At 40.9% G+C, this 21,672-nt stretch overlaps 24 non-coding genes across 24 annotated transcripts; all 24 read right to left on the bottom strand.

The window, feature by feature from the left end:
- Positions 1 to 161: 161 nt before the first annotated feature.
- Positions 162 to 233, bottom strand: TRNAH-GUG (transfer RNA histidin (anticodon GUG)). The gene has a single exon. It is a non-coding gene; the product is annotated as a tRNA-His (tRNA).
- Positions 234 to 955: 722 nt separating this feature from the next.
- On the bottom strand, positions 956 to 1,027 carry TRNAH-GUG (transfer RNA histidin (anticodon GUG)). The gene has a single exon. It is a non-coding gene; the product is annotated as a tRNA-His (tRNA).
- Positions 1,028 to 1,220: 193 nt separating this feature from the next.
- TRNAH-GUG (transfer RNA histidin (anticodon GUG)) lies at positions 1,221 to 1,292 on the bottom strand. The gene has a single exon. It is a non-coding gene; the product is annotated as a tRNA-His (tRNA).
- A 2,834-nt stretch (positions 1,293 to 4,126) lies between these two features.
- TRNAH-GUG (transfer RNA histidin (anticodon GUG)) lies at positions 4,127 to 4,198 on the bottom strand. The gene has a single exon. It is a non-coding gene; the product is annotated as a tRNA-His (tRNA).
- A 3,308-nt stretch (positions 4,199 to 7,506) lies between these two features.
- TRNAH-GUG (transfer RNA histidin (anticodon GUG)) lies at positions 7,507 to 7,578 on the bottom strand. Its single transcript has one exon. It is a non-coding gene; the product is annotated as a tRNA-His (tRNA).
- A 193-nt stretch (positions 7,579 to 7,771) lies between these two features.
- TRNAH-GUG (transfer RNA histidin (anticodon GUG)) lies at positions 7,772 to 7,843 on the bottom strand. Its single transcript has one exon. It is a non-coding gene; the product is annotated as a tRNA-His (tRNA).
- Positions 7,844 to 8,566: 723 nt separating this feature from the next.
- On the bottom strand, positions 8,567 to 8,638 carry TRNAH-GUG (transfer RNA histidin (anticodon GUG)). The gene has a single exon. It is a non-coding gene; the product is annotated as a tRNA-His (tRNA).
- A 1,512-nt stretch (positions 8,639 to 10,150) lies between these two features.
- Positions 10,151 to 10,222, bottom strand: TRNAH-GUG (transfer RNA histidin (anticodon GUG)). The gene has a single exon. It is a non-coding gene; the product is annotated as a tRNA-His (tRNA).
- Positions 10,223 to 10,678: 456 nt separating this feature from the next.
- TRNAH-GUG (transfer RNA histidin (anticodon GUG)) lies at positions 10,679 to 10,750 on the bottom strand. Its single transcript has one exon. It is a non-coding gene; the product is annotated as a tRNA-His (tRNA).
- A 1,782-nt stretch (positions 10,751 to 12,532) lies between these two features.
- On the bottom strand, positions 12,533 to 12,604 carry TRNAH-GUG (transfer RNA histidin (anticodon GUG)). Its single transcript has one exon. It is a non-coding gene; the product is annotated as a tRNA-His (tRNA).
- Positions 12,605 to 14,651: 2,047 nt separating this feature from the next.
- On the bottom strand, positions 14,652 to 14,723 carry TRNAH-GUG (transfer RNA histidin (anticodon GUG)). The gene has a single exon. It is a non-coding gene; the product is annotated as a tRNA-His (tRNA).
- A 723-nt stretch (positions 14,724 to 15,446) lies between these two features.
- Positions 15,447 to 15,518, bottom strand: TRNAH-GUG (transfer RNA histidin (anticodon GUG)). Its single transcript has one exon. It is a non-coding gene; the product is annotated as a tRNA-His (tRNA).
- Positions 15,519 to 15,972: 454 nt separating this feature from the next.
- On the bottom strand, positions 15,973 to 16,044 carry TRNAH-GUG (transfer RNA histidin (anticodon GUG)). The gene has a single exon. It is a non-coding gene; the product is annotated as a tRNA-His (tRNA).
- Positions 16,045 to 16,236: 192 nt separating this feature from the next.
- TRNAH-GUG (transfer RNA histidin (anticodon GUG)) lies at positions 16,237 to 16,308 on the bottom strand. The gene has a single exon. It is a non-coding gene; the product is annotated as a tRNA-His (tRNA).
- Positions 16,309 to 16,504: 196 nt separating this feature from the next.
- On the bottom strand, positions 16,505 to 16,576 carry TRNAH-GUG (transfer RNA histidin (anticodon GUG)). The gene has a single exon. It is a non-coding gene; the product is annotated as a tRNA-His (tRNA).
- A 723-nt stretch (positions 16,577 to 17,299) lies between these two features.
- TRNAH-GUG (transfer RNA histidin (anticodon GUG)) lies at positions 17,300 to 17,371 on the bottom strand. The gene has a single exon. It is a non-coding gene; the product is annotated as a tRNA-His (tRNA).
- A 191-nt stretch (positions 17,372 to 17,562) lies between these two features.
- Positions 17,563 to 17,634, bottom strand: TRNAH-GUG (transfer RNA histidin (anticodon GUG)). The gene has a single exon. It is a non-coding gene; the product is annotated as a tRNA-His (tRNA).
- Positions 17,635 to 17,826: 192 nt separating this feature from the next.
- On the bottom strand, positions 17,827 to 17,898 carry TRNAH-GUG (transfer RNA histidin (anticodon GUG)). Its single transcript has one exon. It is a non-coding gene; the product is annotated as a tRNA-His (tRNA).
- A 988-nt stretch (positions 17,899 to 18,886) lies between these two features.
- Positions 18,887 to 18,958, bottom strand: TRNAH-GUG (transfer RNA histidin (anticodon GUG)). Its single transcript has one exon. It is a non-coding gene; the product is annotated as a tRNA-His (tRNA).
- Positions 18,959 to 19,681: 723 nt separating this feature from the next.
- TRNAH-GUG (transfer RNA histidin (anticodon GUG)) lies at positions 19,682 to 19,753 on the bottom strand. Its single transcript has one exon. It is a non-coding gene; the product is annotated as a tRNA-His (tRNA).
- A 192-nt stretch (positions 19,754 to 19,945) lies between these two features.
- Positions 19,946 to 20,017, bottom strand: TRNAH-GUG (transfer RNA histidin (anticodon GUG)). The gene has a single exon. It is a non-coding gene; the product is annotated as a tRNA-His (tRNA).
- A 191-nt stretch (positions 20,018 to 20,208) lies between these two features.
- TRNAH-GUG (transfer RNA histidin (anticodon GUG)) lies at positions 20,209 to 20,280 on the bottom strand. The gene has a single exon. It is a non-coding gene; the product is annotated as a tRNA-His (tRNA).
- A 191-nt stretch (positions 20,281 to 20,471) lies between these two features.
- On the bottom strand, positions 20,472 to 20,543 carry TRNAH-GUG (transfer RNA histidin (anticodon GUG)). Its single transcript has one exon. It is a non-coding gene; the product is annotated as a tRNA-His (tRNA).
- A 713-nt stretch (positions 20,544 to 21,256) lies between these two features.
- On the bottom strand, positions 21,257 to 21,328 carry TRNAH-GUG (transfer RNA histidin (anticodon GUG)). The gene has a single exon. It is a non-coding gene; the product is annotated as a tRNA-His (tRNA).
- Positions 21,329 to 21,672: the final 344 nt, after the last annotated feature.

Genomic DNA, 21,672 nt, shown 5'->3' with positions numbered 1-21,672 from the left:
CAGTAAGCGACGAATAAGTATAGTGCATTGATCTTGCATTTAATCTACAGTTTATGATGACTGCGTTATTATGTTTGCTAACCTGTTACCCTGGAAAAGAATTGAAAGTAGAATCCCAAAATACGACTCAAAATAACAAAACAACGACATAACGCACAATCTGCCGAGACCAGGATTCGAACCTGGGTTATTGCGGCCACAACGCAATGTCCTAACCACTAGACGATCACGGCTAGGTAGAGTCATGTTCGCATTACGTGCTACTCAGTAAGCGACGAATAAGTATAGTGCATTGATCTTGCATTTAATCTACAGTTTATGATGACTGCGTGATTATGTTTGCAACCTGTTACCCTGGAAGTAAAATTGAATGTAGAATCCCAAAATACGACGCAAAACAACAAAAACTACATATAGCACAATCTGCCGAGACCAGGATTCGAACCTAGGTTATTTCGGCCACAACGCAATGTCCTAACCACTAGACGATCACGGCTAGCTAGAGTCATGTTCGGATTACGTGCTACTCAGTAAGCGACGAATAAGTATAGTGCATTGATCTTGCATTTAATCTACAGTTTATGATGACTGCGTAATTATGTTTGCTAACCTGTCACTCTGAAATGGAATTGAATGTAGTATTCCAAAATACGACGCAAAACAACAAAAACTACATATAGCACAATCTGCCGAGACCAGGATTCGAAACTGGGTTATTGCGGGCACAACGCAATGTCCTAACCACTGGACGATCACGGCTAGCTAGAGTCATGTTCGGATAACGTGATGCTCAGTAAGCGACGAATAAGTATAGTGCATTTATTTTGCATTTAATCTACAGTTTATGATGACTGCAGTGCGTTATTATGTTTGCTAACCTGTTAACCTGGAAAAGAATTGAAAGTAGAATCCCAAAATACGACTCAAAACAACAAAAACTACATATCGCACAATCTGCCGAGACCAGGATTCGAACCTGGGTTATTGCGGCCACAACGCAATGTCCTAACCACTAGACGATCACGGCTAGCTAGAGTCATATTCGGATAACGTGATGCTCAGTAAGCGACGAATAAGTATAGTGCATTGATCTTGCATTTAATCTACAGTTTATGATGACTGCGTTATTATGTTTGCTAACCTGTTACCCTGGAAAAGAATTGAAAGTAGAATCCCAAAACACGACTCAAAATAACAAAACAACGACATAACGCACAATCTGCCGAGACCAGGATTCGAACCTGGGTTATTGCGGCCACAACGCAATGTCCTAACCACTAGACGATCACGGCTAGCTAGAGTCATGTTCGCATTACGTGCTACTCAGTAAGCGACGAATAAGTATAGTGCATTGATCTTGCATTTAATCTACAGTTTATGATGACTGCGTGATTATGTTTGCAACCTGTTACCCTGGAAGTAAAATTGAATGTAGAATCCCAAAATACGACGCAAAACAACAAAAACTACATATAGCACAATCTGCCGAGACCAGGATTCGAACCTGGGTTATTGCGGCCACAACGCAATGTCCCAACCACTAGACGATCACAGCTAGCTAGAGTCATGTTCGGATAACGTGATGCTCAGTAAGCGACGAATAAGTATAGTGCATTTATTTTGCATTTAATCTACAGTTTATGATGACTGCGTGATTATGTTTGCTAACCTGTTACCCTGGAATAGAATTGATTGTATAATTCAAAAATACGAATCAAAACAAAACATCGACATATCGCACAATCTGCTGAGACCAGATTTTGAAACTGGGTTATTGCGCCACAACGCAATGTCCTAACCACTAGACGATCACGGCTAGCCAGTCATGTTCGAATTACGTGCTATTCAGTAAGTGACGAATATGTATAGTGCATTGATCTTGCATTTAATCGGCAGTTTATGATGACTGCGTGATTATGTTTCGTACCTGTTACTCTGAAATGGAATTGAATATAGAATCCCAAAATACGACTCAAAACAACAAGAACAACCTATAGCACAATCTGCCGATACCAGGATTCGAACATGGGTTATTGCGGCCACAACGAAATGTCCTAACGACTAGACGATCACGGCTAGCCAGTCATGTTCGAATTTCGTGCTACTCAGTAAGCGACGAATAAGTATAGTGCATTGATCTTGCATTTAATCTACAGTTTATGATGACTGCGTGATTATGTTTGCTAACCTGTTATCCTGGAAATGAATTGAAGGTAGAATCCCAAAATACGACTCAAAACAACAAAACAACGAAACAACGACATATCGCACAATCTACCGGGACCAGGATTCGAAACTGGGTTATTGCGGGCACAACGCAATGTCCTAACCACTAGACGATCACGGCTAGCTAGAGTCATGTTCGGATAACGTGATGCTCAGTAAGCGACGAATAAGTATAGTGCATTTATTTTGCATTTAATCTACAGTTTATGATGACTGCGTTATTATGTTTGCTAACCTGTTACCCTGGAATATAATTAACTGTAGAATTCAAAAATACGACTCAAAACAAAACAACGACATATCGCACAATCTGCCGAGACCTGGATTCGAATCTGGGTTATTGCGGCCACAACGCAATGTCCTAACCACTAGACGATCACGGCTAGCAAGCCATGTTCGGATGTCGTGCTACTCAAAAAGCGACGAATAAGTATAGTGCATTGATCTTGCATTTAATCTGCAGTTTATGATGACTGCGTGATTATGTTTGCTAACCTGTTATCCTGGAAATGAATTGAAGGTAGAATCCCAAAATACGACTCAAAACAACAAAACAACGAAACAACGACATATCGCACAATCTACCGGGACCAGGATTCGAAACTGGGTTATTGCGGGCACAACGCAATGTCCTAACCACTAGACGATCACGGCTAGCTAGAGTCATGTTCGGATAACGTGATGCTCAGTAAGCGACGAATAAGTATAGTGCATTTATTTTGCATTTAATCTACAGTTTATGATGACTGCGTTATTATGTTTGCTAACCTGTTACCCTGGAAAAGAATTGAAAGTAGAATCCCAAAATACGACTCAAAATAACAAAACAACGACATAACGCACAATCTGCCGAGACCAGGATTCGAACCTGGGTTATTACGGCCACAACGCAATTTCCTGACCACTAGACGATCACGGCTAGCTAGAGTCATGTTCGCATTACATGCTACTCAGTAAGCGACGAATAAGTATAGTGCATTGATCTTGCATTTAATCTACAGTTTATGATGACTGCGTGATTATGTTTGCCAACCTGTTACCCTGGAAGTAAAATTGAATGTAGAATCCCAAAATACGACGCAAAACAACAAAAACTACATATAGCACAATCGCCCGAGACCAGGATTCGAACCTGGGTTATTGCGGCCACAACGCAATGTCCTATCCACTAGACAATCACGGCTAGCCAGTCATGTCCTGATTTGGTGCTACTCAGTAAGCGACGAATAAGTATAGTGCATTGAACTTGCATTTAATCTACAGTTGATCATGACTGCGTGATTACGTTTCGTAACCTGTTACTCTGAAATGGAATTGAATGTAGAATCCCAAAATATGACGCAAAACAACAAAAACTACATATAGCACAATCTGCCGAGACCAGGATTCGAACCTGGGTTATTGCGGCCACAACGCAATGACCTAACCACTAGACGATCACGGCTAGCTAGAGTCATGTTCGGATAACGTGATGCTCAGTAAGCGACGAATAAGTATAGTGCATTTATTTTGCATTTAATCTACAGTTTATGATGACTGCGTTATTATGTTTGCTAACCTGTTACCCTGGAAAAGAATTGAAAGTAGAATCCCAAAATACGACTCAAAATAACAAAACAACGACATAACGCACAATCTGCCGAGACCAGGATTCGCACCTGGGTTATTGCGGCCACAACGCAATGTCCTAACCACTAGACGATCACGGCTAGCTAGAGTCATGTTCGGATTACGTGCTACTCAGTAAGCGACGAATAAGTATAGTGCATTGATCTTGCATTTAATCTACAGTTTATGATGACTGCGTAATTATGTTTCGTAACCTGTTTCTCTGAAATGGAATTGAATGTAGCATCCCAAAATACGACTCAAAACAACAAGAACTACGTATAGCACAATCTGCCGAGACCAGGATTCGAACCTGGGTTATTGCGGCCACAACGCAATGTCCTAACCACTAGACGATCACGGCTAGCTAGAGTCATGTTCGGATCACGTGATACTCAGTAAGCGACGAATAAGTATAGTGCATTTATTTTGCATTTAATTTACAGTTTATGATGACTGCGTTATTATGTTTGCTAACCTGTTACCCTGGAATATAATTAACTGTAGAATTCAAAAATACGACTCAAAACAAAACAACGACATATCGCACAATCTGCCGAGACCTGGATTCGAATCTGGGTTATTGCGGCCACAACGCAATGTCCTAACCACTAGACGATCACGGCTAGCCAGTCATGTTCTGATTACGTGTTACGCACTGAGCGACGAATAAGTATAGTGCATTGAACTTGCATTTATTCTAGAGTTTCTGATGACTGCGTGATTATGTTTGCTAACCTGTTACCCTGGAAAAGAATTGCATGTAGAATCCCAAAATACGACTCAAAACAACAAAACAACGACATAACGCACAATCTGCCCAGACCAGGATTCGAACCTGGGTTATTGCGGCCACAACGCAATGTCCCAGCCATGTTCGGATATCGTGCTACTCAAAAAGCGACGATTAAATATAGTGCATTGATCTTGCATTTAATCTGCAGTTTATGATGACTGCGTGATTATGTTTCGTAACCTGTTACTCTGAAATGGAATTGAATGTAGAATCCCCAAATACGACTCAAAACAACAAGAACTACATATCGCACAATCTGCCGAGACCAGGATTCAAACCTGGGTTATTGCGGCCACAATGCAATGTCCTAACCACCAGACGATCACGGCTAGCTAGAGTCATGTTCGGATTACGTGCTACTCAGTAAGCGAAGAATAAGTATAGTGCATTTATTTTGCATTTAATCTACAGTTTATGATGACTGCGTGATTATGTTTGCTAACCTGTTACCCTGGAATAGAATTGATTGTAGAATTCAAAAATACGAATCAAAACAAAACATCGACATATCGCACAATCTGCTGAGAACAGATTTCGAAACTGGGTTATTGCGCCAGAACGCAATGTCCTAACCACTAGACGATCACGGCTAGCCAGTCATGTTCGAATTACGTGCTATTCAGTAAGTGACGAATATGTAAGTGCATTGATCTTGCATTTAATCGGCAGTTTATGATGACTGCGTGATTATGTTTCGTATCTGTTACTCTGAAATGGAATTGAATGTAGAATCCCAAAATACGACTCAAAACAACAAGAATTACCTATAGCACAATCTGCCGAGACCAGGATTCGAACATGGGTTATTGCGGCCACAACGCAATGTCCTAACCACTAGACGATCACGGCTAGCCAGTCATGTTCGAATTACGTACTATTCAGTAAGTGACGAATATGTATAGTGCATTGATCTTGCATTTAATCTACAGTTTATGATGACAGCGTGATTATGTTTGCCAACCTGTTACCCTGGAAGTAAAATTGAATGCAGAATTCCAAAATACGACGCAAAACAACAAAAACTACATATAGCACAATCTGCCGAGACCAGGATTCGAACCTGGGTTATTGCGGCCACAACGCAATGTCCTAACCACTAGACGATCACAGCTAGCTAGAGTCATGTTCGGATAACGTGATGCTCAGTAAGCGACGAATAAGTATAGTGCATTTATTTTGCATTTAATCTACAGTTTATGATGACTGCGTGATTATGTTTGCTAACCTGTTACCCTGGAATAGAATTGATTGTATAATTCAAAAATACGAATCAAAACAAAACATCGACATATCGCACAATCTGCTGAGACCAGATTTTGAAACTGGGTTATTGCGCCACAACGCAATGTCCTAATCACTAGACGATCACGGCTAGCCAGTCATGTTCGAATTACGTGCTATTCAGTAAGTGACGAATATGTATAGTGCATTGATCTTGCATTTAATCGGCAGTTTATGATGACTGCGTGATTATGTTTCGTACCTGTTACTCTGAAATGGAATTGAATATAGAATCCCAAAATACGACTCAAAACAACAAGAACTACCTATAGCACAATCTGCCGATACCAAGATTCGAACATGGGTTATTGCGGCCACAACGCAATGTCCTAACCACTAGACGATCACGGCTAGCCAGTCATGTTCGAATTACGTGCTATTCAGTAAGTGACGAATATGTATAGTGCATTGATCTTGCATTTAATCTACAGTTTATGATGACTGCGTTATTATGTTTGCTAACCTGTTACCCTGGAAAAGAATTGAAAGTAGAATCCCAAAATACGACTCAAAACAACAAGAACTACATATAGCACAATCTGCCGAGACCAGGATTCGAAACTGGGTTATTGCGGGCACAACGCAATGTCCTAACCACTAGACGATCACGGCTAGCCAGTCATGTTCGAATTTCGTGCTACTCAGTAAGCGACGAATAAGTATAGTGCATTGATCTTGCATTTAATCTACAGTTTATGATGACTGCGTTATTATGTTTGCTAACCTGTTACCCTGGAAAAGAATTGAAAGTAGAATCCCAAAATACGACTCAAAACAACAAGAACTACATATCGCACAATCTACCGGGACCAGGATTCGAAACTGGGTTATTGCGGGCACAACGCAATGTCCTAACCACTAGACGATCACGGCTAGCCAGTCATGTCCTGATTTGGTGCTACTCAGTAAGCGACGAATAAGTATAGTGCATTTATTTTGCATTTAATCTACAGTTTATGATGACTGCGTTATTATGTTTGCTAACCTGTTACCCTGGAAAAGAATTGAAAGTAGAATCCCAAAATACGACTCAAAATAACAAAACAACGACATAACGCACAATCTGCCGAGACCAGGATTCGCACCTGGGTTATTGCGGCCACAACGCAATGTCCTAACCACTAGACGATCACGGCTAGCTAGAGTCATGTTCGGATTACGTGCTACTCAGTAAGCGACGAATAAGTATAGTGCATTGATCTTGCATTTAATCTACAGTTTATGATGACTGCGTAATTATGTTTGCTAACCAGTCACTCTGAAATGGAATTGAATGTAGAATTCCAAAATACGACGCAAAACAACAAAAACTACATATAGCACAATCTGCCGAGACCAGGATTCGAAACTGGGTTATTGCGGGCACAACGCAATGTCCTAACCACTAGACGATCACGGCTAGCTAGAGTCATGTTCGGATAACGTGATGCTCAGTAAGCGACGAATAAGTATAGTGCATTTATTTTGCATTTAATCTACAGTTTATGATGACTGCAGTGCGTTATTATGTTCGCTAACCTGTTAACCTGGAAAAGAATTGAAAGTAGAATCCCAAAATACGACTCAAAACAACAAAAACTACATATCGCACAATCTGCCGAGACCAGGATTCGAACCTGGGTTATTGCGGCCACAACGCAATGTCCTAACCACTAGACGATCACGGCTAGCTATAGTCATATTCGGATAACGTGATGCTCAGTAAGCGACGAATAAGTATAGTGCATTGATCTTGCATTTAATCTACAGTTTATGATGACTGCGTTATTATGTTTGCTAACCTGTTACCCTGGAAAAGAATTGAAAGTAGAATCCCAAAACACGACTCAAAATAACAAAACAACGACATAACGCACAATCTGCCGAGACCAGGATTCGAACCTGGGTTATTGCGGCCACAACGCAATGTCCTAACCACTAGACGATCACGGCTAGCTAGAGTCATGTTCAGATAACGTGATGCTCAGTAAGCGACGAATAAGTATAGTGCATTTATTTTGCATTTAATCTACAGTTTATGATGACTGCGTGATTATGTTTGCTAACCTGTTACCCTTGAAACAAATTGAAGGTAGAATCCCAAAATACGACGCAAAACAACAACAACTACATATAGCACAATCTGCCGAGACCAGGATTCGAAACTGGGTTATTGCGGCCACAACGCAATGTCCTAACCACTAGACGATCACGGCTAGCTAGAGTCATGTTCGGATAACGTGATGCTCAGTAAGCGACGAATAAGCATAGTGCATTTATTTTGCATTTAATCTACAGTTTATGATGACTGCAGTGCGTTATTATGTTTGCTAACCTGTTAACCTGGAAAAGAATTGAAAGTAGAATCCCAAAATACGACTCAAACAACAAAAACTACATATCGCACAATCTGCCGAGACCAGGATTCGAGCCTGGGTTATTGCGGCCACAACGCAATGTCCTAACCACTAGACGATCACGGCTAGCTAGAGTCATATTCGGATAACGTGATGCTCAGTAAGCGACGAATAAGTATAGTGCATTGATCTTGCATTTAATCTACCGTTTATGATGACTGCGTTATTATGTTTGCTAACCTGTTACCCTGGAAAAGAATTGAAAGTAGAATCCCAAAATACGACTCAAAATAACAAAACAACGACATAACGCACAATCTGCCGAGACCAGGATTCGAACCTGGGTTATTGCGGCCACAACGCAATGTCCTAACCACTAGACGATCACGGCTAGCTAGAGTCATGTTCGCATTACGTGCTACTCAGTAAGCGACGAATAAGTATAGTGCATTGATCTTGCATTTAATCTACAGTTTATGATGACTGCGTGATTATGTTTGCAACCTGTTACCCTGGAAGTAAAATTGAATGTAGAATCCCAAAATACGACGCAAAACAACAAAAACTACATATAGCACAATCTGCCGAGACCAGGATTCGAACCTGGGTTATTACGGCCACAACGCAATGTCCTAACCACTAGACGATCACAGCTAGCTAGAGTCATGTTCGGATAACGTGATGCTCAGTATGCGACGAATAAGTATAGTGCATTTATTTTGCATTTAATCTACAGTTTATGATGACTGCGTGATTATGTTTGCTAACCTGTTACCCTGGAATAGAATTGATTGTATAATTCAAAAATACGAATCAAAACAAAACATCGACATATCGCACAATCTGCTGAGACCAGATTTTGAAACTGGGTTATTGCGCCACAACGCAATGTCCTAACCACTAGACGATCACGGCTAGCCAGTCATGTTCGAATTACGTGCTATTCAGTAAGTGACGAATATGTATAGTGCATTGATCTTGCATTTAATCTACAGTTTATGATGACTGCGTGATTATGTTTGCCAACCTGTTACCCTGGAAATGAATTGAAGGTAGAATCCCAAAATACGACTCAAAACAACAAAACAACGAAACAACGACATATCGCACAATCTACCGGGACCAGGATTCGAAACTGGGTTATTGCGGGCACAACGCAATGTCCTAACCACTAGACGATCACGGCTAGCTAGAGTCATGTTCGGATAACGTGATGCTCAGTAAGCGACGAATAAGTATAGTGCATTTATTTTGCATTTAATCTACAGTTTATGATGACTGCGTTATTATGTTTGCTAACCTGTTACCCTGGAAAAGAATTGAAAGTACAATCCCAAAATAAGACTCAAAATAACAAAACAACGACATAACGCACAATCTGCGGAGACCAGGATTCGAACCTGGGTTATTGCGGCCACAACGCAATTTCCTGACCACTAGACGATCACGGCTAGCTAGAGTCATGTTCGCATTACGTGCTACTCAGTAAGCGACGAATAAGTATAGTGCATTGATCTTGCATTTAATCTACAGTTTATGATGACTGCGTGATTATGTTTGCCAACCTGTTACCCTGGAAGTAAAATTGAATGTAGAATCCCAAAATACGACGCAAAACAACAAAAACTACATATAGCACAATCGCCCGAGACCAGGATTCGAACCTGGGTTATTGCGGCCACAACGCAATGTCCTATCCACTAGACAATCACGGCTAGCCAGTCATGTCCTGATTTGGTGCTACTCAGGAAGCGACGAATAAGTATAGTGCATTGAACTTGCATTTAATCTACAGTTTATCATGACTGCGTGATTACGTTTCGTAACCTGTTACTCTGAAATGGAATTGAATGTGAATCCCAAAATATGACGCAAAACAACAAAAACTACATATAGCACAATCTGCCGAGACCAGGATTCGAACCTGGGTTATTGCGGCCACAACGCAATGTCCTAACCACTAGACGATCACGGCTAGCTAGAGTCATGTTCGGATAACGTGATGCTCAGTAAGCGACGAATAAGTATAGTGCATTTATTTTGCATTTAATCTACAGTTTATGATGACTGCGTTATTATGTTTGCTAACCTGTTACCCTGGAAAAGAATTGAAAGTAGAATCCCAAAATACGACTCAAAATAACAAAACAACGACATAACGCACAATCTGCCGAGACCAGGATTCGCACCTGGGTTATTGCGGCCACAACGCAATGTCCTAACCACTAGACGATCACGGCTAGCTAGAGTCATGTTCGGATTACGTGCTACTCAGTAAGCGACGAATAAGTATAGTGCATTGATCTTGCATTTAATCTACAGTTTATGATGACTGCGTAATTATGTTTCGTAACCTGTTTCTCTGAAATGGAATTGAATGTAGCATCCCAAAATACGACTCAAAACAACAAGAACTACGTATAGCACAATCTGCCGAGACCAGGATTCGAACCTGGGTTATTGCGGCCACAACGCAATGTCCTAACCACTAGACGATCACGGCTAGCTAGAGTCATGTTCGGATCACGTGCTACTCAGTAAGCGACGAATAAGTATAGTGCATTTATTTTGCATTTAATTTACAGTTTATGATGACTGCGTTATTATGTTTGCTAACCTGTTACCCTGGAAAAGAATTGACAGTAGAATCCCAAAATACGACTCAAAATAACAAATCAACGACATAACGCACAATCTGCCGAGACCAGGATTCGAACCTGGGTTATTGCGGCCACAACGCAATTTCCTGACCACTAGACGATCACGGCTAGCTAGAGTCATGTTCGCATTACGTGCTACTCTGTAAGCGACGAATAAGTATAGTACATTGATCTTGCATTTAATCTACAGTTTATAATGACTGCGTGATTATGTTTGCCAACCTGTTACCCTGGAAGTAAAATTGAATGTAGAATCCCAAAATACGACTCAAAACAACAAGAACTACATATAGCACAATCTGCCGAGACCAGGATTGGAACCTGGGTTATTGCGGCCACAACGCAATGTCCTAACCACTAGACGATCACGGCTAGCTAGAGTCATGTTCGCATTACGTGCTACTCAGTAAGCGACGAATAAGTATAGTGCATTGATCTTGCATTTAATTTACAGTTTATAATGACTGCGTGATTATGTTTCGTAACCTGTTACTCTGAAATGGAATTGAATGTAGAATCCCAAAATACGACTCAAAATAACAAAACAACGACATAACGCACAATATGCAGAGACCAGGATTCGAACCTGGGTTATTGCGGCCACAACGCAATGTCCTAACCACTAGACGATCACGGCTAGCTAGAGTCATGTTCGCATTACGTGCTACTCAGTAAGCGACGAATAAGTATAGTGCATTGATCATGCATTTAATCTACAGTTTATGATGACTGCGTGATTATGTTTGCCAACCTGTTACCCTGGAAGTAAAATTGAATGTAGAATCCCAAAATACGACGCAAAACAACAAAAACTACATATAGCACAATCGCCCGAGACCAGGATTCGAACCTGGGTTATTGCGGCCACAACGCAATGTCCTATCCACTAGACAATCACGGCTAGCCAGTCATGTCCTGATTTGGTGCTACTCAGTAAGCGACGAATAAGTATAGTGCATTTATTTTGCATTTAATCTACAGTTTATGATGACTGCGTTATTATGTTTGCTAACCTGTTACCCTGGAAAAGAATTGAAAGTAGAATCCCAAAATACGACTCAAAATAACAAAACAACGACATAACGCACAATCTGCCGAGACCAGGATTCGCACCTGGGTTATTGCGGCCACAACGCAATGTCCTAACCACTAGACGATCACGGCTAGCTAGAGTCATGTTCGGATTACGTGCTACTCAGTAAGCGACGAATAAGTATAGTGCATTGATCTTGCATTTAATCTACAGTTTATGATGACTGCGTAATTATGTTTGCTAACCAGTCACTCTGAAATGGAATTGAATGTAGAATTCCAAAATACGACGCAAAACAACAAAACAACGACATAACGCACAATCTGCCCAGACCAGGATTCGAACCTGGGTTATTACGGCCACAACGAAATGTCCTAACCACTAGACGATCACGGCTAGCTAGAGTCATGTTCGGATAACGTGATGCTCAGTAAGCGACGAATAAGTATAGTGCATTTATTTTGCATTTAATCTACAGTTTATGATGACTGCAGTGCGTTATTATGTTCGCTAACCTGTTAACCTGGAAAAGAATTGAAAGTAGAATCCCAAAATACGACTCAAAACAACAAAAACTACATATCGCACAATCTGCCGAGACCAGGATTCGAACCTGGGTTATTGCGGCCACAACGCAATGTCCTAACCACTAGACGATCACGGCTAGCTAGAGTCATATTCGGATAACGTGATGCTCAGTAAGCGACGAATAAGTATAGTGCATTTATTTTGCATTTAATCTACAGTTTATAATGACTGCGTGATTATGATTCGTAACCTGTTACTCTGAAATGGAATTGAATGTAGAATCCCAAAATACGACTCAAAACAACAAGAACTACGTATAGCACAATCTGCCTAGACCAGGATTCGAACCTGGGTTATTGCGGCCACAACGAAATGTCCTAACCACTAGACGATCACGGCTAGCTAGAGTCATGTTCGCATTACGTGCTACTCAGTAAGCGACGAATAAGTATAGTGCATTGATCATGCATTTAATCTACAGTTTATGATGACTGCGTGATTATGTTTGCCAACCTGTTACCCTGGAAGTAAAATTGAATGTAGAATCCCAAAATACGACGCAAAACAACAAAAACTACATATAGCACAATCGCCCGAGACCAGGATTCGAACCTGGGTTATTGCGGCCACAACGCAATGTCCTATCCACTAGACAATCACGGCTAGCCAGTCATGTCCTGATTTGGTGCTACTCAGTAAGCGACGAATAAGTATAGTGCATTTATTTTGCATTTAATCTACAGTTTATGATGACTGCGTTATTATGTTTGCTAACCTGTTACCCTGGAAAAGAATTGAAAGTAGAATCCCAAAATACGACTCAAAATAACAAAACAACGACATAACGCACAATCTGCCGAGACCAGGATTCGCACCTGGGTTATTGCGGCCACAACGCAATGTCCTAACCACTAGACGATCACGGCTAGCTAGAGTCATGTTCGGATTACGTGCTACTCAGTAAGCGACGAATAAGTATAGTGCATTGATCTTGCATTTAATCTACAGTTTATGATGACTGCGTAATTATGTTTGCTAACCAGTCACTCTGAAATGGAATTGAATGTAGAATTCCAAAATACGACGCAAAACAACAAAACAACGACATAACGCACAATCTGCCCAGACCAGGATTCGAACCTGGGTTATTACGGCCACAACGAAATGTCCTAACCACTAGACGATCACGGCTAGCTAGAGTCATGTTCGGATAACGTGATGCTCAGTAAGCGACGAATAAGTATAGTGCATTTATTTTGCATTTAATCTACAGTTTATGATGACTGCAGTGCGTTATTATGTTCGCTAACCTGTTAACCTGGAAAAGAATTGAAAGTAGAATCCCAAAATACGACTCAAAACAACAAAACAACGACATAACGCACAATCTGCCCAGACCAGGATTCGAACCTGGGTTATTGCGGCCACAACGCAATGTCCTAACCACTAGACGATCACGGCTAGCTAGAGTCATATTCGGATAACGTGATGCTCAGTAAGCGACGAATAAGTATAGTGCATTTATTTTGCATTTAATCTACAGTTTATAATGACTGCGTGATTATGATTCGTAACCTGTTACTCTGAAATGGAATTGAATGTAGAATCCCAAAATACGACTCAAAAGAACAAAAACTACATATCGCACAATCTGCCGAGACCAGGATTCGAACCTGGGTTATTGCGGCCACAACGAAATGTCCTAACCACTAGACGATCACGGCTAGCTAGAGTCATGTTCGGATTAGGTGCTACTCAGTAAGCGACGAATAAGTATAGTGCATTGATCTTGCATTTAATCTACAGTTTATGATGACTGCGTGATTATGTTTGCCAACCTGTTACTCTGAAATGGAATTGAATGTAGAATTCCAAAATACGACGCAAAACAACAAAAACTACATATAGCACAATCTGCCGAGACCAGGATTCCAAACTGGGTTATTGCGGGCACAACGCAATGTCCTAACCACTCGACGATCACGGCTAGCTAGAGTCATGTTCGGATAACGTGATGCTCAGTAAGCGACGAATAAGTATAGTGCATTTATTTTGCATTTAATCTACAGTTTATGATGCCTGCAGTGCGTTATTATGTTTGCTAACCTGTTAACCTGGAAAAGAATTGAAAGTAGAATCCCAAAAAACGACTCAAAACAACAAAAACTATATATCGCACAATCTGCCGAGACCAGGATTCGAACCTGGGTTATTGCGGCCACAACGCAATGTCCTAACCACTAGACGATCACGGCTAGCTAGAGTCATGTTCGGATTAGGTGCTACTCAGTAAGCGACGAATAAGTATAGTGCATTGATCTTGCATTTAATCTACAGTTTATGATGACTGCGTAATTATGTTTGCTAACCTGTCACTCTGAAATGGAATTGAATGTAGAATTCCAAAATACGACGCAAAACAACAAAAACTACATATAGCACAATCTGCCGAGACCAGGATTCGAAACTGGGTTATTGCGGGCACAACGCAATGTCCTAACCACTAGACGATCACGGCTAGCTAGAGTCATGTTCGGATAACGTGATGCTCAGTAAGCAACGAATAAGTATAGTGCATATATTTTGCATTTAATCTACAGTTTATGATGCCTGCAGTGCGTTATTATGTTTGCTAACCTGTTAACCTGGAAAAGAATTGAAAGTAGAATCCCAAAATACGACTCAAAACAACAAAAACTACATATCGCACAATCTGCCGAGACCAGGATTCGAACCTGGGTTGTTGCGGCCACAACGAAATGTCCGAACCACTAGACGATCACGGCTAGCTAGAGTCATATTCGGATAACGTAATGCTAAGTAAGCGACGAATAAGTATAGTGCATTGATCTTGAATTTAATCTACAGTTTATGATGACTGCGTGATTATGTTTGCCAACCTGTTACCCTGGAAGTAAAATTGAATGTAGAATCCCAAAATACGACGCAAAACAACAAAAACTACATATAGCACAATGTGCCGAGACCAGGATTCGAACCTGGGTTATTGCGGCCACAACGCAATGTCCTAACCACTAGACGATCACGGCTAGTTAGAGTCATGTTCGGATAACGTGATGCTCAGTAAGCGACGAATAAGTATAGTGCATTTATTTTGCATTTAATCTACAGTTTATAATGACTGCGTGATTATGATTCGTAACCTGTTACTCTGAAATGGAATTGAATGTAGAATCTCAAAATACGACTCAAAACAACAAAAACTACATATCGCACAATCTGCCGAGACCAGGATTCGAACCTGGGTTATTGCGGCCACAACGCAATGTCCTAACCACTAGCCGATCACGGCTAGCTAGAGTCATGTTCGGATTAGGTGCTACTCAGTAAGCGACGACTAAGTATAGTGCATTAAACTTGCATTTAATCTACAGTTTATAATGACTGCGTGATTATGTTTCGTAACCTGTTACTCTGAAATGGAATTGAATGTAGAATCCCAAAATACGACTCAAAACAACAAGAACTACATATAGCACAATCTGCCGAGACCAGGATTCGAACCTGGGTTATTGCGGCCACAACGCAATGTCCTAACCACTAGACGATCACGGCTAGCTAGAGTCATGTTCGGATTACGTGCTACTCAGTAAGCGACGAATAAGTATAGTGCATTGATCTTGCATTTAATCCACAGTTTATGATGACTGCGGGATTATGTTTGCCAACCTGTTACCCTGGAAGTAAAATTGAATGTAGAATCCCAAAATAAGACGCAAAACAACAAAAACTACATATAGCACAATCTGCCGAGACCAGGATTCGAACCTGGGTTATTGCGGCCACAACACAATGTCCTAACCACTAGACGATCACGGCTAGCTAGAGTCATGTTCGTATTACGTGCTACTCAGTAAGCGACGAATAAGTATAGTGCATTTATTTTGCATTTAATTTACAGTTTATGATGCCTGCAGTGCGTTATTATGTTTGCTAACCTGTTAACCTGGAAAAGAATTGAAAGTAGAATCCCAAAAAACGACTCAAAACAACAAAAACTACATATCGCACAATCTGCCGAGACCAGGATTCGAACCTGGGTTATTGCGGCCACAACGCAATGTCCTAACCACTAGACGATCACGGCTAGCTAGAGTCATGTTCGGATTAGGTGCTACTCAGTAAGCGACGAATAAGTATAGTGCATTGATCTTGCATTTAATCTACAGTTTATGATGACTGCGTAATTATGTTTGCTAAACTGTCACTCTGAAATGGAATTGAATGTAGAATTCCAAAATACGACGCAAAACAACAAAAACTACATATAGCACAATCTGCCGAGACCAGGATTCGAAACTGGGTTATTGCGGGCACAACGCAATGTCCTAACCACTAGATGATCACGGCTAGCTAGAGTCATGTTCGGATAACGTGATGCTCAGTAAGCGACGAATAAGTATAGTGCATATATTTTGCATTTAATCTACAGTTTATGATGCCTGCAGTGCGTTATTATGTTTGCTAACCTGTTAACCTGGAAAAGAATTGAAAGTAGAATCCCAAAATACGACTCAAAACAACAAAAACTACATATCGCACAATCTGCCGAGACCAGGATTCGAACCTGGGTTATTGCGGCCACAACGAAATGTCCGAACCACTAGACGATCACGGCTAGCTAGAGTCATATTCGTATAACGTGATGCTAAGTAAGCGACGAATAAGTATAGTGCATTGATCTTGCATTTAATCTACAGTTTATGATGACTGCGTGATTATGTTTGCCAACCTGTTACCCTGGAAGTAAAATTGAATGTAGAATCCCAAAATACGACGCAAAACAACAAAAACCACATATAGCACAATGTGCCGAGACCAGGATTCGAACCTGGGTTATTGCGGCCACAACGCAATGTCCTAACCACTAGACGATCACGGCTAGTTAGAGTCATGTTCGGATAACGTGATGCTCAGTAAGCGACGAATAAGTATAGTGCATTTATTATGCATTTAATCTACAGTTTATAATGACTGCGTGATTATGATTCGTAACCTGTTAGTCTGAAATGGAATTGAATGTAGAATCTCAAAATACGACTCAAAACAACAAAAACTACATATCGCACAATCTGCCGAGACCAGGATTCGAACCTGGGTTATTGCGGCCACAACGCAATGTCCTAACCACTAGACGATCACGGCTAGCTAGAGTCATGTTCGGATTAGGTGCTACTCAGTAAGCGACGACTAAGTATAGTGCATTAAACTTGCATTTAATCTACAGTTTATGATGACTGCGGGATTATGTTTGCCAACCTGTTACCCTGGAAGTAAAATTGAATGTAGAATCCCAAAATAAGACGCAAAACAACAAAAACTACATATAGCTCAATCTGCCGAGACCAGGATTCGAACCTGGGTTATTGCGGCCACAACACAATGTCCTAACCACTAGACGATCACGGCTAGCTAGAGTCATGTTCGTATTACGTGCTACTCAGTAAGCGACGAATAAGTATAGTGCATTTATTTTGCATTTAATTTACAGTTTATGATGACGGCGTTATTATGTTTGCTAACCTGTTACCCTGGAAAAGAATTGAAAGTAGAATCCCAAAATACGACTCAAAATAACAAATCAACGACATAACGCACAATCTGCCGAGACCAGGATTCGAACCTGGGTTATTGCGGCCACAACGCAATTTCCTGAGCACTAGACGATCACGGCTAGCTAGAGTCATGTTCGCATTACGTGCTACTCAGTAAGCGACGAATATGTATAGTGCATTCATCTTGCATTTAATCTACAGCTTATGATGACTGCGTGATTATGTTTGCCAACCTGTTACCCTGGAAGTAAAATTGAATGTAGAATCCCAAAATACGACGCAAAACAACAAAAACTACATATAGCACAATCTACCGAGATCAGGATTCGAACGTGGGTTATTGCGGCCACAACGCAATGTCCTAACCACTAGACGATCACGGCTAGCTAGAGTCATGTTCGGATAACGTGATGCTCAGTAAGCGACGACTAAGTATAGTGCATTAAACTTGCATTTAATCTACAGTTTATAATGACTGCGTGATTATGTTTGCTAACCTGTCACTCTGAAATGGAATTGAATGTAGAATTCCAAAATACGACGCAAAACAACAAAAACTACATATAGCACAATCTGCCGAGACCAGGATTCGAAACTGGGTTATTGCGGGCACAAGGCAATGTCCTAACCACTAGACGATCACGGCTAGCTAGAGTCATGTTCGGAGAACGTGATGCTCAGTAAGCGACGAATAAGTATAGTGCATTTATTTTGCATTTAATCTACAGTTTATGATGACTGCAGTGCGTTATTATGTTTGCTAACCTGTTAACCTGGAAAAGAATTGACAGTAGAATCCCAAAATACGACTCAAAACAACAAAAACTACATATCTCACAATCTGCCGAGACCAGGATTCGAACCTGGGTTATTGCGGCCACAACGCAATGTCCTAACCACTAGACGATCACGGCTAGCTAGAGTCATATTCGGATAACGTGATGCTCAGTAAGCGACGAATAAGTATAGTGCATTGATCTTCCATTTAATCTACAGTTTATGATGACTGCGTGATGATGTTTGCCAACCTGTTACCCTGGAAGTAAAATTGAATGTAGAATCCCAAAATACGACGCAAAACAACAAAAACTACATATAGCACAATCTGCCGAGATCAGGATTCGAACGTGGGTTATTGCGGCCACAACGCAATGTCCCAACCACTAGACGATCACGGCTAGCTAGAGTCATGTTCGGATAACGTGATGCTCAGTAAGCGACGACTAAGTATAGTGCATTAAACTTGCATTTAATCTACAGTTTATAATGACTGCGTGATTATGTTTGCTAACCTGTCACTCTGAAATGGAATTGAATGTAGAATTCCAAAATACGACGCAAAACAACAAAAACTACATATAGCACAATCTGCCGAGACCAGGATTCGAAACTGGGTTATTGCGGGCACAAGGCAATGTCCTAACCACTAGACGATCACGGCTAGCTAGAGTCATGTTCGGAGAACGTGATGCTCAGTAAGCGACGAATAAGTATAGTGCATTTATTTTGCATTTAATCTACAGTTTATGATGACTGCAGTGCGTTATTATGTTTGCTAACCTGTTAACCTGGAAAAGAATTGAAAGTAGAATCCCAAAATACGACTCAAAACAACAAAAACTACATATCGCACAATCTGCCGAGACCAGGATTCGAACCTGGGTTATTGCGGCCACAACGCAATGTCCTAACCACTAGACGATCACGGCTAGCTAGAGTCATATTCGGATAACGTGATGCTCAGTAAGCGACGAATAAGTATAGTGCATTGATCTTCCATTTAATCTACAGTTTATGATGACTGCGTGATTATGTTTGCCAACCTGTTACCCTGGAAGTAAAATTGAATGTAGAATCCCAAAATACGACGCAAAACAACAAAAACTGCATATAGCACAATGTGCCGAGACCAGGATTCGAACCTGGGTTATTGCGGCCACAACGCAATGTCCTAACCACTAGACGATCACGGCTAGCTAGAGTCATGTTTGGATAACGTGATGCTCAGTAAGCGACGAATAAGTATAGTGCATTTATTTTGCATTTAACCTACAGTTTATAATGACTGCGTGATTATGATTCGTAACCTGTTACTCTAAAATGGAATTGAATGTAGAATCTCAAAATACGACTCAAAACAACAAAAACTACATATCGCACAATCTGCCGAGACCAGGATTCGAACCTGGGTTATTGCGGCCACAACGCAATGTCCTAACCACTAGACGATCACGGCTAGCTAGAGTCATGTTCGGATTAGGTGCTACTCAGTAAGCGACGACTAAGTATAGTGCATTAAATTTGCATTTAATCTACAGTTTATAATGACTGCGTGATTATGTTTCGTAACCTGTTACTCTGAAATGGAATTGAATGTAGAATCCCAAAATACGACTCAAAACAACAAGAACTACATATAGCACAATCTGCCGAGACCAGGATTCGAACCTGGGTTATTGCGGCCACAACACAATGTCCTAACCACTAGACGATCACGGCTAACTAGAGTCATGTTCGAACAACGTGATGCTCAGTAAGCGATGAATAAGTATAGTGCATGTATTTTGCATGTAATCTACAGTTTATGATGACTGCGTTATTGTGTTTGCTAACCTGTTACCCTGGAAAAGAATTGAAAGTAGAATCCCAAAATACGACTCAAAACAACAAAAACTACATATCGCACAATCTGCCGAGACCAGGCTTCGAACCTGGGTTATTGCGGTCACAATGGAATGTCCTATCCACTAGACGATCACGGCTAGCCAGTCATGTCCTGATTAGGTGCTACTCAGTAAGCGACGAATAAGTATAGTGCATTGAACTTGCATTTAATCTACAGTTTATCATGACTGCGTGATTACGTTTCGTAACCTGTTACTCTGAAATGGAATTTAATGTAGAATCCCAAAATATGACGCAAAACAACAAAAACTACATATAGCACAATCGCCCGAGACCAGGATTCGAACGTGGGTTATTGCGGCCACAACGCAATGTCCTATCCACTAGACAATCACGGCTAGCCAGTCATGTCCTGATTAGGTGCTACTCAGTAAGCGACGAATAAGTATAGTGCATTGAACTTGCATTTAATCTACAGTTTATAATGACTGCGTGATTACGTTTCGTAACCTGTTACTCTGAAATGGAATTGAATGTAGAATCTTAAAATATGACGCAAAACAACAAAAACTACATATAGCACAATCTGCCGAGACCAGGATTCGAACCTGGGTTATTGCGGCCACAACACAATGTCCTAACCACTAGACGATCACGGCTAACTAGAGTCATGTTCGGACAACGTGATGCTCAGTAAGCGATGAATAAGTATAGTGCATGTATTTTGCATGTAATCTACAGTTTATGATGACTGCGTTATTGTGTTTGCTAACCTGTTACCCTGGAAAAGAATTGAAAGTAGAATCCCAAAATACGACTCAAAACAACAAAAACTACATATCGCACAATCTGCCGAGACCAGGCTTCGAACCTGGGTTATTGCGGTCACAATGGAATGTCCTATCCACTAGACGATCACGGCTAGCCAGTCATGTCCTGATTAGGTGCTACTCAGTAAGCGACGAATAAGTATAGTGCATTGAACTTGCATTTAATCTACAGT

This window comes from Saccoglossus kowalevskii, chromosome 6 (genome assembly GCF_978046115.1).
Source record: "Saccoglossus kowalevskii chromosome 6, keSacKowa6.1, whole genome shotgun sequence".
In the NCBI taxonomy this organism is placed as follows: Eukaryota; Metazoa; Hemichordata; class Enteropneusta; family Harrimaniidae; genus Saccoglossus; species Saccoglossus kowalevskii.
Note: the sequence above shows the minus strand (reverse complement) of the source record. Positions and strands in the feature narration are given on the sequence as shown.